A 12,934-nucleotide genomic window follows, 5' to 3' on the forward strand; every position below is an offset into this window, starting at 1 on the left:
TGTGACAGAGAAGCCGCAGATGGTGGTTGACTACACCCAGACAATCAACCGCTTCACGCTTCTGGATGCGTACCCCCTTCCACGGATCACGGATGCGGGTGAATCAGATCGCCCAATACCTCGTATTCTCCACTATTGACTTACGTTTGGCCTATCACCAGCTCCCGATCCACCGAGAAGACCGACCTTTCATGGCCTTCAAAGCGAATGGGCGGCTGTATCAATTCCTCAGGGTACCCTTTGGGGTCACAAGTGGCGTCACGGTCTTCCAGCGGGAAAATGGACCGGATGGTGGACCAGAATGGGCTAACTGCCACTTTCCCATATCTGGACAATGTCACCATCTGCGGATCACTTAAAATTATTTGCACACGGAGGATCATGATGCCAACCTTGAGAAATTTTTTCAGACTGCAATTCGGCTGAACTTGACCTACAATTTCGACAAATGTCTTCCGGACCACTCGGCTCGCAATTCTAGGTTGCGTGGTGGAGAACAGGGTGGTCATGCCAGACCCTGACCGCGTGCGTCCCCTCATGGACACAGCACCAGCCATGCAGGTTTGAATCCAGTGCTGTAAGGAGTTTGTACATTCTCCCCATGTCTGCATGGGCATCCTCCCACTGCTTTGGTTTCCTTCCACCCTTGAAAACTGTACAGGGTTTGTAGATTAATCAGTGCATTTGGGCGGCAAGGGTCCATGTTCTGGGAGGGCCGTTTCCCATGCTGTATGTCTAAATTTTTAAAAATTAAAACTGAATAAAAATCAAAGAGAAAAGGACTGCTGAAAAGTAACGTAGCAGCCAAAATGGTAGGAAATGTGCAGAGCAACCAAACCAGATTAGTTGGGCCATGTGGTTTCCTTCTCTGATCTGTTTATTTAGTTCTAAATTAGTACCAGAGTTCCTAGTTTTTAAACTCTTCAATGAAAAAATATTAATACACTGGCAAGGTCATAAGATCACAAGTAGGAGCCTCCATCAGCCCTGTCAAGCCTGCTATGCCATTCAATAATCTAGCTGAGGATTCTGCTCCACTTACCCGCTCCATTCCCCCTATTACTACCTACAAGATGCATTACTTCAATCTAAAGTAGAATTAAGTGTGCAAATAATTTTAAGGTTTGCTTTGCTTTGTTTTAAATTACTTCAACAAATTCAGTATTAAGCCAACCCTCAAAGCTTGCACAATTAATGCACAGCATTAATAACTAGGTTAATGTTGTGCAGTCCCATTGCACAGCATGAACCTAGGACTGCAATCTTGTGAATTACTGAGCATCATAAATTGAAAGATTCCACCTTTCCAATAAATCTGTCGGATTAGAATCTTCAACATTTCTTCGAGAGAAAGGATGTTTTCTATGACCAAATGTCCAACATCAATGTGATCAAGTCAATTCATAGCATCTTGCTCTAAATGAAGTTGCTTATATTAAAGAATGGCTGCACTTCAAATATGACACAATTGAAATGGTGGACTTTACAAAAGTATTTTTAAACCATTGCCCTGTATGGTAATTGGGTTCAATCACTCCAGGAGTTTTGCATTTACCATCAGCATTTGCAGTACAGTCTGACATTCTGAAAATTCTAGAGCTACAGAGAACTTTTAACTATTTCACAAGGAATTTTAGAAGTGTTTGCTCACCGATTGCTCATTTCAACTGCAGAAGTTGAAGGTTTGGTTGCATCTTATTTTCACTGAGTTGCTTTTTTTAAATTATTTTTTATTTTTCATACTGTGAACCATATCAACCAAAATATATACAAATATTTCTCATTAAATATACAGTGGCATTTTCTCCCTTTTTTCGCCTCCCCCCTTCCCACCCTCTCCAAAACCAATAAATATTCAACATATACAATACAATAAAACCATTAAACAATGTCATCACACAATGAATCAAGTCGTTTTGTCTTCTTATCATTTTAGGGGGCGGAGGTCCAAGGCAAGCCCACTCTTATGTTCCATGTATGGTTCCCAAATTTGTTCAAATCATGTGACTTTATTTTTTTAAATTATATGTTATTTTTTCCAATGGAATACATTTATTCATTTCCATGTACTAATGCTGTATTCTCATGCTCTCTTCCATTTTCCAAGTTGACATTATACATTTTTTTTGCGCTTTATCCAATTTGAAGCCTAAGCTTAATGTACATGTTCGTTATAAATCTTTTAATTATCATGTCTGTAATCACATATTCAAAGCTGCTTCCTTCTGGTAATCTCAGTCTGTTTCCCAATTTATCCTTTAAATAAGCTTTCAGTTGATGATATGCAAACATTGTACCATGAGTTATTCCATATTTGCATTTCAACTGTTCAAATGTTAATAAATTATTTCCCAAAAAACAATTTTCTATTCTTTTAATTCCTTTTCTCTCCCATTCTCTAAAGGAAAGGAATTGACAAAAGGGATTAGCGGATTTTGCGTCAATAGTAATTTTGGTATTTGGTAATTTGTTTTTTTCCTTTCTAAGTGAATCTTCTTCCATATATTGAGTAAATGATGCAGTACTGGTGAGTGAGCTTTTATATTGCACCAGCTTTTCATCCCACTTATAAAGTATATGTTCCGGTTCCTTCTCCCCTATTTTATCTAGTTCTATCTTAGTCCAGTCTGGTTTTTCCCTTGTCTGGTAAAAATCTGATAAATACCTTAATTGTGCTGCTATATAATAATTTTTAAAGTTTGGTAACAGCAAACCATCTTGGTTGTACCTCTCTGTTAATTTATCTAACGATATCCTCGGTTTTCCCCCTTTCCACAAGAATTTCCTTATTATTCTCTTTAGTTCATTAAAGAATTTCTCTGTTAAGGGAATTGGTAATGATTGAAATAAGTATTGTATCCTTGGGAAGACATTCATTTTAATGCAATTTACCCTCCCTATCAACGTTAGCGGAAATCATTTCCAATGTTCTAAGTCTTCCTGCAATTTCTTTATTAGTGGCTGATAATTTAATTTGTACAGGTGGCTAAAGTTATTATCTAACCTAATACCTAGATATCGGATTGCCATTTAAATAGTGATTCCTTTTAAAATTCTGTATAATCCGCATTACTCATTGGCATCATTTCACTTTTATTTGCGTTGATCTTGTACTCCAATATTTCTCCATACTCCTTCAATTTCTTATGTAATTCTTTTATTGATATTTCTGGTTCTGTTAAGTATACTATGATGTCATCTGTAAATAAACTGATTGTATACTCCTCCTTTATTTTTATCCCTTTTATTTTATTTTCTGTTCTTATCAGTTGTGCCAATGGTTCTATTGCTAAAGCGAACAGTGAGGGGGATAATGGAAATCCCTGTCTAGTTGACCTACTTAGTTTAAATTGGTTCAATACATATCCATTAACTGTTACCTTCACCAATGGTCCATTATATAATGCTTTAATCCAATTAATATATTTTTCTGGTAGATTGAACCTCTGTAATACTTTAAATAAATAATTCCATTCCACTCAGTCAAAGGCTTTTTCTACATCTAAAGCAACAGCCACTGTTGGCTTCTTATTTCCTTGAACTGCATGAATTAGATTAATAAATTTACAGACATTATCCACTGTTTGTCTTTTCTTAATAAATCCAGTTTGATCTTGTTTTACTACTTTTGGTATACAATCGGCCAATCTGTTTGCTAATAATTTCACTATTATCTTATAATCTGTATTAAGTAGAGATATTGGTCTATATGATGCTGGTGTTAGTGGATCCTTCCCCATCTTTGGTATAACTGTAATTATTGCTATCTTACAAGAATCTGGCAAGTTTTGTGGTTCATTACTTCCAGGAGAGGAGGAATTAATAACTCTTTAAATGTTTTATAGAATTCTATTGGAAATCCATCCTCTCCAGGCGTTTTATTGTTCGGCAGCTTTTTTAATATAGCCTGTACTTCCTCTATTTCAAATGGTTTTATCAGTTTGTTTTGTTCCTCTTCCTGAAATTTTGGGAGTTCAATTTTAGCTAAAAACTCTTCTACTTTATCATCTTTCCCCTCGTTCTCAGTTTGGTATAATTGTTCATAAAATTCCTTAAAGTTCTCAGTAATCTCTATTGGATTATATGTAATTTGTTTGTCCTTTTTCCTTGATGCCAATACAGTTCTGCTAGCTTGTTCTGTTTTAAGATGCCAGGCTAATATTTTATGTGTTTTTTTTCTTCTAATTCGTAATACGTTTGCTTTATTTTCATTATGTTCTTCTCCGCCTTATACGTTTGTAATGTTTCGTATTTTATTTTTTTTGTCTGCCAATTCTCTCCTTTTTGTTATATCATCCCTTTTTACTAGTTCCTTTTCTGTATTTACTATCTCCCTTTCCAACTGCTCTATTTCTCGATTGTAGTCTTTTTTCATCTTAGTTACATAACTTATTATCTGCCCTCTAATGAAGGCTTTCATTGTGTCCCATAATATAAATTTGTATTTCACTGATTCCGTATTTATTTCAAACTATGTTTTAATTTGGCGTTCAATAAACTCTCTAAAATCCTGCCTTTTAAGTAGCATGGAGTTTAACCTCCATCTATATGTTTTTGGTGATACGTCCTCCAATTCTATTGCTAATAACACGGGTGAATGATCAGATAGTAATCTATCTTAATATTCAGTTTTCCTAACTCTCCCTTGAATATGGGCCGACAACAAAAACATATCAATCCTTGAGTATGTTTTATGCCTACTTGAATAATATGAGTATTCCTTCTCTCTTGGGCGCTGCCTCCTCCATATATCCATAAGTTTCATTTCCTGCATTGATTTAACCATAAATTTGGCCACTTTATTCTTTTTGCTAGTCTTTTGTCCAGTTTTATCCAACATTGGATCCAAATTAAGGTTAAAATCCTCTCCTATCAATATATTTCCTTGTCTATCTACAATTTTCAAAAAAATATCCTGCATAAATTTTTGATCCTCTTCATTAGGTGCATATATATTGAGCAAATTCCAAAATTCTGAATATATCTGACACTTTATCATTACATACCTCCCTGCTGGATCTATTATTTCCTCCTCTATTTTGATTGGTACATTTTCATTAATTAATATAGCGACACCTCTAGCTTTTGAATTATATGATGCTGCCACTACGTGTCCTACCCAGTCTTTCTTTAATTTGTTATGTTCACTTCAGTTAGATGCATTTCCTGCACAAATGCTATATCTATTTTCTCTTTTTTCAGTAAATTTAATAGCCTCTTCCTTTTAATTTGGTTATGTATTCCATTAATGTTTATAGTCATATAGTTCAACATGGCCATCTTCCTCACCACCACCATCCCCCTTTTCGCCATTTTCATCTCTCAGTTTTCCCTTTTTAAACTCAATGTATGACAATACTTTTAAAACATAAAATACTCTAACAACTTCCAAATCCAATATTCCCTTAACCCCAAATATCCCCCCTCCCCCTCTGAGATGCCCCTTATCCTTTCCCGGGCAACCACAACTCCCCTTTCCATTTGGATTGCGAACCTGCTCGCAAGCATCAACTGACAGTTATTCACTCGCCCCCAACCCACCCCCCACCCGAAAACACTTTTTTTTAAAAACACATATAACAAAGTTCTCCCTTTTTTTTCCCTTATTTCCTTTCCTTCCTTCTCTTTCCCTTCTTTAGTTCTTTACTTATACATTATTTTTACATCTTTATATATGTTTTATTGCCATTCTTCATTCTTGTTACATCTCTTCATCTCTCCTTCTGTCCTGCAAGCATTCTGCAAATTCTTATGCTTCCTATGGATCCGAGAACAGTCTGTTTTGCTCCCCAGGGATAAATATTTTAAGCACAGCTGGATGTCTTAACATAAATTTATAACCTTTTTTTCCATAGGATTGATTTTGCTATATTAAACTCCTTCCTCTTCTTTCAGAGTTCAAAACTTATGTCTGGGTAAAAAAATATTTTTTGACCCTTGTATTCCAATGGATTATTGCCTTCTCTAATTTTATTCCTTGCCCGCTCCAGTATATTTTCTCTTGTCATGTATCTCAAAAATTTTACTAAAATGGATCTTGGTTTTTGATGTGTCTGTGGTTTCGGAGCTAGTGTTCTGTGTGCCCTTTCTATTTCCATTTCTTCCTGAATTTCGACCATTCCCAGGACCTTAGGGATTCATTCTTTTATAAATTCCTTCATATCTGTGCCTGCTTCATCTTCCTTTAGGCCCACTATTTTTAAGTTGTTTCGCCTACTATAATTTTCCAACATATCAATATTCTGAGTTAACAACTCTTGTGACTCTTTAAATTTTTTAATCACTTTCTTCCAACTTTCTTCTTAAATCATTTACTTCCATTTCTACAGCCGTTTCTCGTTCTTACACATTTTCTACTCTTTTCCCTATTTCTGTCATGACTAGCTCTAATCTTTGCACTTTATCTTCCGTTCTTTTCATTTTTCTTTGAATTGCACTAAATTCTAAGGACAACCATTCTTTTAATGCTCTCATTTGTTCTTGAAAATAAGGTTTATCTATATTCTGTCCATCTGTTTTACCTTCTATTTCTCTGTGAAGATCTTGGTCTTCTTCTTCTTCCTCTTCTGTGTTTGTACCTGTATTTGTGCCTTCTTTTTCTCTTCTCTGTATGCGTGTTTCTTCTGACTTTCCTGATGAGTTGCTTGTCTCACTTTGTCGGGCCTTTTCTTGCTTGGCCTCATGCTGTTGGTCCTCTTCTTCTGAGCTACTCATCTGAGCCTCCTGCTGCTGCTCTTCTTTCCTTTCAATCCCTCTCCTGCCGCTTTCCTCTTCTTCCAGCTGAGAGCCCTGGTGTTGAGCATTCCTCAGCTGGTCATGCTGTGGTTGCCCGCTCCTCAGCTGAGCCCCCCTCCCGTTGGTGTTCTCCTTCTCCTTAGTTTGCACACTGCACACGAGCGACTCCTCACGCATGCGTGGTTGCGCACTTTTGTTTGGCTCAGAGAGCCATTTTTGCAGACCAGTGGTCGGGGGAGGGGGGGGGGTCGTGACTCCGCAGGGCCGTCACCAACCTCGGAGATCGGGCACTCTTCTCCACCTCGACTCCCTGCTTCTTCGTGCAGGTATGGCCTTCTCCTTTCTTTTCCAGCGTCTTTTTTTTTTCCCGTTGTTTTTACTTTTTCCTTCATGGGTGCCATTTTCTTTCTTTTCTCTACAACTTTATATTTTATTTCTTATATTTTGTATTTATTGAACTTTGTCTTTTCTTCACTTTATTTCTTCTTTTCTGGAGAGGGCTGGTATTCCCCTACTGGCCACTACTCCATCACATGACTCCTCTCCTTTCATTGAGTTGCTTTAATTAGAGACAGCCAAAATCTTTTACTATACAAGACACTGCAGTTTTGTTGTTGTTTTATCCAGGAAATTATAAAATGTTGACATCCAATTGGTATGCTAAACCATCAGTACAACACTGCATTTAATTGCATTAATTTGATACTTTTACAAGTTTAACAATTTGATGGTAAATATCAACACCACTCACGATGGCAAGTCTGATCTGATAATCCCAGCAGGTGAACTCCAATCCCCATGCTTCATGTTTTTCCAACCTCTATGAACAATAACAGCAATAATTTGATAATTTAGAGCTGAAGTGTGTATACTTTAATGCAAGGAGTATTGTGATTAGGAAGTAGAACTAAAGCCAGGATTGATACTTGGAATTATGATGTTGAGACATGGCTGCAAGAGGAACAGAATTATCAGCTCAGTGTTCCCAAGAGAGGAGGTGGCAGCATAGCATTGTTAATCGGGTAAGGTGTCACAGCTGTACTCAGAGAGAGCATATTGGTGGGCTCAACCATTGAGGAAGTGTGGGCAGACCAGAAATAAGAAAGATGCAGTCACTCTCATAGGGCGATACAAATGGCCTGCCAAAAGGAAGAGGTGGAGGAATACTAACACAAAAAGATTATCGTCATGTTTTAGGGCCATTTTGATGTAAAAGCATCAAGGTTGTTGTTGTTGTGGGAGCCTTAATTTCCTCTATATTGACTGGGATTTTGTTAATGCCAGAGGCTCACATAGACAGAATTTGTTCAACACACCTAGGAAAATGTTTTGAAGAAGGAGGCACACTGGATGTGCTCAGTTTCAGTAATGGAACATTTTGGGAATAGTGATCACCCTTCCTTAACCTTCAAGATAGTTTTGGAAAAGGATCATCTTAGCCCTTGCTAAAAAGTGGTAAATTGTGACATGATTAGACAGGAGCTAGGGACAGTCAATTCGGAGCAGCTATTATCATTAGCTGGCAATCCCACAAGTGACATGTGAGAGTTAAGGACCAACTCTTCTTTGGCTTGGCTTCGCGGACGAAGATTTATGGAGGGGGTAAAAGTCCACGTCAGCTGCAGGCTCGTTTGTGGCTGACCAGTCTAATGCGGGACAGGCAGACACGGTTGCAGCGGCTGCAGGGGAAAATTGGTTGGTTGGGGTTGGGTGTTGGGTTTTTCCTCCTTTGCCTTTTGTCAGTGAGGTGGGCCCTGCGGTCTTCTTCAAAGGAGGTTGCTGCCCGCCAAATTGTGAGGCGCCAAGATGCACGGTTTGAGGCGATATCAGCCCACTGGCGGTGGTCAATGTGGCAGGCACCAAGAGATTTCTTTAGGCAGTCCTTGTACCTTTTCTTTGGTGCACCTCTGTCACGGTGGCCAGTGGAGAGCTCGCCATATAACACGATCTTGGGAAGGCGATGGTCCTCCATTCTGGAGACGTGACACATCCAGCGCAGCTGGATCTTCAGCAGCATGGACTCGATGCTGTCGACCTCTGCCATCTCGAGTACTTCGACGTTAGGGATAAAAGCGCTCCAATGGATGTTGAGGATGGAGCGGAGACAACGCTGGTGGAAGCGTTCTAGGAGCCGAAGGTGATGCCGGTAGAGGACCCATGATTCGGAGCCGAACAGGAGTGTGGGTATGACAACGGCTCTGTATATGCTTATCTTTGTGAGGTTTTTCAGTTGGTTGTTTTTCCAGACTCTTTTGTGTAGTCTTCCAAAGGCGCTATTTGCCTTGGCGAGTCTGTTGTCTATCTCATTGTCGAAGGACCAACTAATTAGCCTAGGAAGGGTAAGGTCGGAGAACCTTGGATGATGAGAAGGATGACCAGAGAGGTCATTCAGCTCATGAGTCAAAAAGAAGGCACATTTAAGGTTCAGGAAGCTTCAATCACACAGGGCCCTGGAGGAACACAAAGACTGAAGGAGGGCATTAAGAAAGTCAAAAAGAGCCATAAAATGTACTTGGTGAGCAGGATTAAAGGAAATCCCAACATTTTGTATGGGTTTTAAAAAAACATGACTAAGAAGAGGACAGGGTCACTCAAGGACATAGGAGGGAGTGGATCCTCGTTAAATGAGCAGTGTTTACCAGGAAGAACATGTAGTGATAGGGGGCATGGAGAGAATCCTCATGTATTAGGGATATTATGAGATCAAGAAAGGTGATGTACAACCTTTTGAAGAGCATCAAGGTGAACATGTACCATGGGCTTGATGGGATACATCCATTCTTATTGAAAGATGCAAGGGAGGCAAATGCTAAGGCCTTTGCATTCTTACAAGTGACAGGAGAGATCCCAGAGAACTGGGTAATGTTTTACTTTGGTTCAAGAAGGGGGAACAAAATGGAAAATCTAGGAAGTAATAATGGTCTGATATGATATTGAAAGGGCTGGATAGAGTAGACATGGAGATGTTTCCAGTAATGGAAGAATCTTGGACCAAAGGGTATAGCCTCAGAATAAAAGGATATCTGTTTAAAACAAAGATAAGAAGACATTTCTAAGCCAGAAGATGATGAATCTGAGGAATTAATTGTCACAGGTATCCGAGGAGGCCATATCATTGGATAAATTTAAAGTGGAGGTTGATAGGTTCTTCATTAGTAAGGGTATCAAAGGTTATGGGGGCAGAAAATGGGGTTGAAAGAGTATATCACCCATGATTCAAATGGCAGAGCAGACTCAATTAGTCAAATGGCCTAATCTGCTCCTAGCTCTTATGCCAGCAAGCCTCATCGGTAGAAGGAAAACTATTGTCTTACCAATTTGAGGTGACAAAGATGGTTGATGAGGGTAGGGCAGTGGATGTTGTAGGACTACGATGTGGTAGGTTGATTCAGAAGGTGCAGTTTCATGGGATCCATGGCAAGTTGAGTTTGAAAATAAAACTGGCTAGCTCATAGAAAACAGGGGTAGGGGTGTTATTTGGTCTGTGACCAGTGGTACTCCGCAAGGATTGCGTTAGAACCTCTGTCAATTGTAATTTGAATAAACAATTTGCTTGAAAAAGGTAGGACAGTAGGTTATTAAATTTCCAGATAACACAAGATTGGTGGAGTGATGGACAGCATAGAATTAAACAGGAAATAGATAGATATAAAATGGTTCAATATAATTTTCTTCATCACTTGTATTATACTCCACATAAGTTAAATAAACTTAATCCTAATTATTCAAATAAGTGTTTTCAATGTGGGGAAAGAAATAGGGACATTTTTGCATTCAGTGTGGTCTTGTGAAAAAGTGGAAAGGTTTTTGGAATGAACTGAGTTTATTATTAGGGCAAATTATGAATATAAATATATCAAAGGATCCAAGAATATTTTTACTTGGAGATATTTATGAAAATGATATAAAATTGAACTTGGACAAACACCAAGAAAATTTTTAAGTGTTACAATAGCAACTGCAAAGAAATGTTTAGCGATGTAATGGAAAGATGATAGAGAAGTGTTATTAAGTAGATGGTATAATGAGATGCAAAATTGTATTCCTTTGGAAAAAATTACGTATAGTTTAAGGAATTGAGTTGAAAATTTTGATAGTATTTGGAAACCATACATGGATTTTATGGATCATTTTCTGTCCACCTCCTCTATCTTATACACTCCTCTTAATTAGTAATTTTTAATAACAATTAATGATTGTCTATGGTAATATTACTGTATATTAAATGGTAGGTGTTTCTTTTCTTTCTTTTTCTTACTTTTGGGTGGGAGGGGGAATGGGAAGAAAATATATAAAAGCACTTTTTTTTGTATCATTTGCAATGGATATTTGATTAATGTTTTATTCATTTTTTTCCTGTAATGATGAAAACAATTAAATAAAATTTGGAAAAAACAGGAAATAGATCAGCTACAAATATGGGTAGAATAATCTTAGGGTTTAAACAGGACAAGTGTGAGGTGCTGCATTTTGAATGGTCAAATGTAAGGGGAATATATACAGTTAATGGTTAGGTTCTTAAAGCATTGATGTGCAGAAGGATCCACATCCAAGGTCATTGAAATTGGCCAAGTAGATAGGATAAAGGCACCTTATGATATGCAATTCTGGTCACCCCACAACCGGAAGATCAGGGAGGATTTGGAAAGGGTACAGAAGAGGTTTACGAGGATGTTACTTACCTGTTGAGGGAAGAGATTTAACACAGTTGGATTGTTTTCTCTGAACCACAGGAGGAGAGGCAAATTGACAGAAATATACAAAATCATGGTAGGCATCGAAAGGCTGGACAGTCAAGAATCTTTCCCCAAGGTAAAAGAATCACATTGTGTTTTATGCAAACTACCTTTAAGATAAACCTTCATTCACTTCATTTTCCCTTTGCAAGAATGTAAATTAAATACAACTCCAGAAAACTTGGCTGGCGCACTACAATTCGTATGCAGTTTACTTTCTGCTAAAGACAAAATACTTCTGAAATCTACTCAAAATGGTGACTGTACTATTCTCAATAGTTCACTTAGTAGGATCAATTTTATAGACCATTAACAAAGAAAACATTTTGAAGTTTTGGTGGTGTTGCTTGTTTGGATGGGATGGGGTGGTGTGTCACTAATGCATATATGCCCAGAAACATGAAAACGCATCTTAAGGCTGTACAAAAATAGTTATCCAGAGCAAAGCAAGGTTAAATGTCAAAGTCATTTTTAAACCAACCCCTTTCTTCAAGGCATACACACTTGCACAAGAGGTAAATGTTCACTCAATATCCTTGCTAACTAACACAGCTGTCAGATGCATTCCAAAAATTCCTTCAATTTTATCGGTGCCAAAATGTCCACACCTATCCAACAGAAATTTGCAGGAAACATTCCTGGAACAGATTATCAGATAGATTGAGCCATCTATGCTTGAAAATACAAACACTTTCATTCTTGTGTGGTCAGCAATTTGACTTGAACCATGACATGCTCTGATCTCCAATCCACTGAATACATCTATGAGAGGCATTGCCTCAAAAAAGCTGCCAACACCATAAAAGACGCCCATCAATCTGGACACAACTTTTTCTCACTGCTACTTTCAGACAGAAGTGAGAGAAGCCTGAAGGCCAGCACCTTCAAGTTCAAGAACAGATTCTTTCCAATGGCTATCAAGGTCTTGAGCCGCCCTTTGTTACACTAATTAGGCACCACAAAAGGACCGTCTGCACTGCTGCAAAGTCTCTTTTTCCCCCATAGCACTAGGGTAACTTATGAATATTTATTATTCTTTGCACTTATTCTCTTTTTAATTCAATTAAGTATTGCAATTTTCTTAAAGCTATTTTTGCGTTTTTTTTAAAAGCACGCATTCGTCTGGCTCAAGAGAGAATTTTGGTACACTTGAACATTGTACAATGTATACTAGAATAAACTCAGGACCATTATTATCAAGTAATGACAAGTGGCAATGCGGTATCAAATTCTGCGAACAACCCTCATCAGATTATTGAATAGATTTCAGCAATTTCAAAAACATTTATATATATATAATTTTAATTTAACTTTTAATTTAGAGATGCAGCATGGTAACAAGCCCTTGTGGGCCACGAGACCACTCCTCCCCAAATATAATGCAACTACAAACACTGCCCATCTTTAGAATGGTGGAGAAAACTGGAGCATCTGGAGTAAATCCACATGGTCATGGGGAGAAC

At 38.0% G+C, this 12,934-nt stretch overlaps 1 protein-coding gene across 8 annotated transcripts in view; it reads right to left on the bottom strand.

Annotated features, from left to right (window-relative positions):
- The window catches only part of LOC138755288 (septin-7), a 196,317-nt gene that overhangs the window by 81,518 nt on the left and 101,865 nt on the right, over window positions 1-12,934 (bottom strand). The window lies entirely within an intron of this gene.

This window comes from Narcine bancroftii, chromosome 2 (assembly GCF_036971445.1).
Source record: "Narcine bancroftii isolate sNarBan1 chromosome 2, sNarBan1.hap1, whole genome shotgun sequence".
In the NCBI taxonomy this organism is placed as follows: domain Eukaryota; kingdom Metazoa; phylum Chordata; class Chondrichthyes; order Torpediniformes; family Narcinidae; genus Narcine; species Narcine bancroftii.